Here is a 5,975-nt window from a genome sequence, read left to right on the forward strand (position 1 = left end):
AGATTTCTTTGAAGTCGGAATTTTAAAAATTTTTGAGCGGTATGACAAATGTATGAACAAAAATGGAAATTATGTAGAAAAGTAGAAAAAAGTATGTAGAATATGGGAAAAAATATATTTTAATGATATTTACAGTATTTTTCTTCTTATTAAAAAATGGACCTTATTTAAAAAATAGCCCTCATATGTTGTTATTAAAAAGAAAAGACAGAATATTCAAATTGGAAAAATCTTGGCACCATATAATGTAAGAAACAGAAATCCACACTGCTTTTTCTAATAGCCAAAACTTTTATTACACCTATGAAATGTTTTTGACTAAGAATTCTTGAAATAGATTCTAAATCTTATAGAGTCAAATAACAGTTTAATTTAAATATATAGAAGTATTGACAAGACTATGTCTTGTTTATAAAATCACAGTGCCGTTACAGCTTCACACCTTAAAGGTATGAAGGAGTACATGTCAAGAGTTGATATTTGGCACAGAGTATTTGGTGCTTAAATCAAGCACTCACAAAAAAAGTACTTAGTAAAAGTACAGACTTATAAGTACTCAGGGGACTGAGAACAGAGTCAAAATAAAATACAAAATGGCGACATCTTTATACAAACAGGCGATAGTGCGAGATTTGTGCATGCATTGCTTGTTGGGAAGTTCGAAATGCAAACATTGCGAAATCAAATTTTGACAAATGAATCTTTGAAAAAAACCCATTTACCCATCTTGTGTTATTCCTATATATCTGTGGTCATGACCTGCTGACCTTAACTGGTTGACCCGAGATATTTCATTTCAGCTTTGGAACAGTGCTAGTCGTTATAATTTTATATTAAACTAACTTTCAAAATATAATTTTTTTGTTTTTTTTTTACATTTATTAATATATTTATGTTGTTTGTGCAAAATAAAAAAAATAATTTCAGATGACACAATAGCCACGATTATTTTTTTCAAAAAAACAGGAAATTTTCGTTAGCCATTGACAAAAATTCAACCTGGGGCAACACACAACAGAGAGAAATTTCAACATTGGATAGGTTAATATCACCAAAAATGCATTGTGAACGACCTCATGCTTGTGGCTGAGGCCAGTGAAGTTTGAGCAATTGCACTCAAAACCAGTGATACCAAAGAAGACTGGAGAATAACGAGACCCGCCATGAGCGTTTAAGTGATCCCACTTAGTATAGTGTCTCCAAGACAGTCTTGTCCCAAAAATGGCCTTGCCGTTTGACTTGTTTATATATAAATTTCTGTATGTATGTATATAAGTATACATACAGTATATATATATATGACAAAAGTTAGAAGAATAGAGTGTGTGTCTTCCATTCTTCTAACTTTACATTACATCATATAATTTGTAGGGTTTTAAGTTTAATCTTTTCCATTATAATAACAATTGTAAAAAATGCTAATAAATTTAAACAAGTAAAACAGCAAAACTGTATTTGGGACAAGACTATGTCTTGGAGACTCACTACTAAGCGGAATCACTGACTCTCAAGGCAGGTCTCGTTCTCATTCTCCAATCTTTTTTGGTATTGCTGCTTTTGAGTGTGATTGTTCAAACTTTGCCAGCCATGACCACGAGGTCGTCCACGATGCATTTCGATGAAATTAATCTATTCAATTTCGAAATTTCTCTCCATTGCATGTTGGCCCAGGTTGAATTTTTGTCAATGTGTAATGAAAATTTCCCGTTTTTGAAAAAAATAATCGTGGCTATTGTATCGTCCGAAATTAATTTTTTATTTTGCACAAACAATATACAGTTTAATCTGATTATAATGTCATCAGATGTTACGACAACCGTAATATAACTTCAAATTTTTATCAGTCCCACGATTTTACTATCTATACTATTATTATACAGAGATAATGTTTGTAAGTAAGTTTGGATGTAGCAGGTAATCTTTGAAACTACTCATCTGATTTCAAAAATTCTTTCATCAATATTTAGAAAGGAACTTCAGGGTGGACGTAGGCTGTATATTATTCTGTTAAACATTCATATAAAGTAAAAGATATAATCTAGGTTAAGACTTTTATGTCCAATAGATGGCGCTATGAGTATGATGCCCTAAGTTTGCTTTTCTGTGAAAATGAACTAAAGGAGATCATCTTCTATCTATCTATATAAATAAAAATGTAATGTTCATTTGTTCCTACTGATTCCTTTGAAATTTTCACACAACGCTGCATTCAAATACGCACATGTTTTTATATAATATACATGTCAAAATTCCTTCCACTGGAGGGAGATGGTTAGGATTAAGGCTTACCGTAAAGAACTCTGCTTCTATTTATACTATTTTAGAAGCGGTTTTTTACGTTTTAATAGGGTACGTAAAGAGAATGTACACTAAGAAGGGATTTTTTGAAAAATCCCCCATGGAAGAAGTGTTACACATTTATAATAGATACATTTTGAGCCACAACAACGCGTGGCGGGGTCTGCTACTACTAGATAATGTTAAAAAACCTACTTGTAACGACACTCTGTTTTAATGTCATATTTGAAGCACACTCAATTTTACAAAATTAGATTATAAATTTTATTTAACATAGAAGAAACTACGTATTCAGTTCTAAGGTCAGAGTTCACTTCTTAGAATGACTGTGGGTGGTACTCTCTCCCACCTGACTTTGGTGGGGTGAGGTGCCTGTTTTGCCTGTTTGTAAAAGATGATTGCCATTTTGTATTTTATTTTGACTCAGTTCTCAGTCCCCTGACTACCTACAAGTCTGGATTTTTTTATGTGCAAATGATTTGGGCACATAATATTCTGTGCCAAATATCAACTCTCGACACGTACTTCTTCATACCTCTAAGCTGGTAAACCGGCAGTATGATTTTATAAACAAGACATAGTCTTGTCAAAAATAAAGCAATTAAAAATTGAAAGAAAAAACTGCTACAACTCAGACACTGGTCCTGTGAGTGTACTAACAACAATGGTGTAAAATATACAATTATATATTCATCTAGATACAAGATATTCCTAATTTAGTATCTAGATAAAGACACAGTTGTAAAGCACAAACATATCAAGGTACAGATACAGTTACTTTGAAGTACAGTCAACTCCCAATTAATTATCAGCAAATGTCTGGATAACACAATTACAATAACACAACATCTTCCATTTATGCAAAGTTAATATATACAGAATATCCTATTCCATTCTATATCCAGAATCTCCTATTCCATTTATGCAAAGTTAATATATACAGAATCTCCTAACCCTGGCAAAAAACAAGAATTTAATGTATTTATTATTTTCCCCTTTAGTAGCTATACAATGTCTGACAAATTTTGGATAGTTTTAGTATTTATCATTAAAAAAAAATAGATCAATTTAAATTTGTAATATTTTATCATTACATTTCAATGAATGTTCATTTGATTTAACTATTTTCAGTTTACTAATCAATAAATTAGCATATTCTTTAAAGATGTTGCTAATGACAAAAGCAATTACATCTAAAAAATTGTTTTTACATAACATAGTAACAGTTTTTATGTAAAATTTCTTGGTTATAATTATTTAACTGTTAATAATTTCATAAATGAGTTATCCCATCAAAAAGCATGATACAATATATTCCAAAAAATGCAGCAATCTTTCTATAATCTGAAAATTATTACTTGAATCATTAATAACAAAATAAACTTTTTGAATAATCATCCAGCATTTATATTATTTAAAATCTGTTATATTTTTAAAGTATAACTAATTATAACATTTTTCTTTTATAAAGTCTATAGTAAATTCAAAAATCATTTATTAAAAATTTCTGAAGTATTTATTTTTGAAGTTTTATTTCACACTACAACAAAAATTTAAAAGAATCAAATAACATTTAAACAAAAAAACATTTTTGATGTTCAAACTTTGTTATTCTTAATCTAAGAATCACATTTCTGAAGGTGTTATAGATGTATTGTAACAGAAGAACTTAAATAAATATTAATGTATAAACAAGAAATGAATAGTTAATAAACAATTTCTGAAAATTAAAAATAATTATTGTTGGTTAATGTAATGTAGAATTTGTTTATTTAATAACAAACATGAAAAAACTCTAAAGATTGAATGCAATATTTAATATTGATATCAAAAAATCTTAAATCCAGTGAAAATAAAATGTTTATTAACAAAATGAACATTTTCAACCACGCTGAAAGATCATCTTTAGGATGTATAATGAAATTAACAAATAGAACAGGAAGCATATTTAAAATTAAAAACATTCAATTTTAGTTTGGTTTTAGCAACGTACGGCAAGTCGGCAAAGCAACACAAGGACACACTGCCGAGGGGGGAAGTGTCTCCCGAGAGGTCTTTTATGGAAAACTGGCTCTTATTTAGGTGTTACTAACATGAAGAAAGGCTAGAAAACTCCAAATGGCAGCCCATTGGCAAGATGCAAGCCAACTATCAGCGTTCAGCGGTTTTATTCACTCGGCCACTGGCGGACACTAAACACATTTTAAAATTACACATACAGGAGCATAAAACATTTAATATATTTCGCCATTCAATACAGTTGAAAACATTCATTCCATTAATAAACATTCCATTTTTACTGGATTTAAGGTTTTTTTAAATATTAATTTTAATAACAAAGATATTTATATAACATAATATCTGAAACTGAATTGTCATTCAAATATTTTCACTTGCAAAAATGATTCAGTCTAAATCGACAAAAAGTTTTTTCTTAGAGAAAGCAAGAAATTTTATTTTGGTAATCTGTAATTAGAAAAACTGTGGGAATAACAAAGTACCAGGCAAATAATTTTTCAAGGTGAACCGCTCAAAAAGGGAATATATGTCTTTTAAAAAGCTAATGAAAAGAAAACGTGTAACGGTATAAAGCTATACGATTACCTATACAATACGATTTTGTGTATAATTTAAAAAAATATATATAACATTTAATTTAATATTTGCGAGTCTACCAGAAAATAAAGCAACAACACTTATTTTAAGGAATTTTTAGATAAGCTTTATCGGGACCAAACTGATAAAATTCTTTCACAAAATTCTCATTGCTGTTTATACGAAAAACATTATTAAACATAATTTTGCCAGTGAATGAAAAGATGTCACGTTTCAGAATGTAATATACATTCAATTCCATAACGTGACAACTGTGCGATCTTATATAAACAAACAGGAAGTAATAATTTAAACAAAATAAGATAGTTATCATTACTCTTATTTAAATTACTTATTTAAAAAAAAAACAATCGGTTTAATACTAGTCTCGTCCTACGTATAAAAAGTCGCGTGTATAAATCGCAATTGTTTGTTTGCCGCGAATTTCTTGGCGGAAAAAAATCCTACCTCATCAGAATATTCATCCGGAAGCAATTCTTCCTTTAGTTCGTTTTTCTCGTCGATTTCCGACGAAGTATAAGGCGATAAACTATCTTCTATCATTTCAAAAAATATATCTTTTTTTAATTAACCCGTACGATTAAGAACAGATATCAACTTCAACTTATAACAATAAATAAACTTTCCCAATGAGTAACATGACAATAACTTTTGTGCAGATGGCGATGCCTGCACGTGCTGACCCCTGGTTTTAAAAATCAGAACTATACACTGAAAATACAGTAATCAACCGAGAATTACATATTGTATACCCCTGTGAAATGTCCATTTTCTTTGGCACACTTTTCTAATTACAAAGTGTAGAAGCATTCGTATTCCGATTAATTTAGGTTTAAACGAAATATAAAACGATTTGCTTCGAAACAGATCATTTAAAAATCATACAATCTACAGAAATTCTACATATTATTAGAGCTCTTATAACGAGAAATATTGACAATCTTCGACAATAAAGCCATGAATGATTTTTCACAATATTTTTAATGCAAAATAATTTGATAATGCTTTAACATATATTTGAAAATTTGTGTATATTTTAGTAGTAGCATTGTCTCACAGCA

This window comes from Centruroides sculpturatus, unplaced genomic scaffold (genome assembly GCF_000671375.1).
Source record: "Centruroides sculpturatus isolate CEXI.00-Female unplaced genomic scaffold, Cexi_2.0 scaffold179, whole genome shotgun sequence".
Taxonomy (NCBI): domain Eukaryota; kingdom Metazoa; phylum Arthropoda; class Arachnida; order Scorpiones; family Buthidae; genus Centruroides; species Centruroides sculpturatus.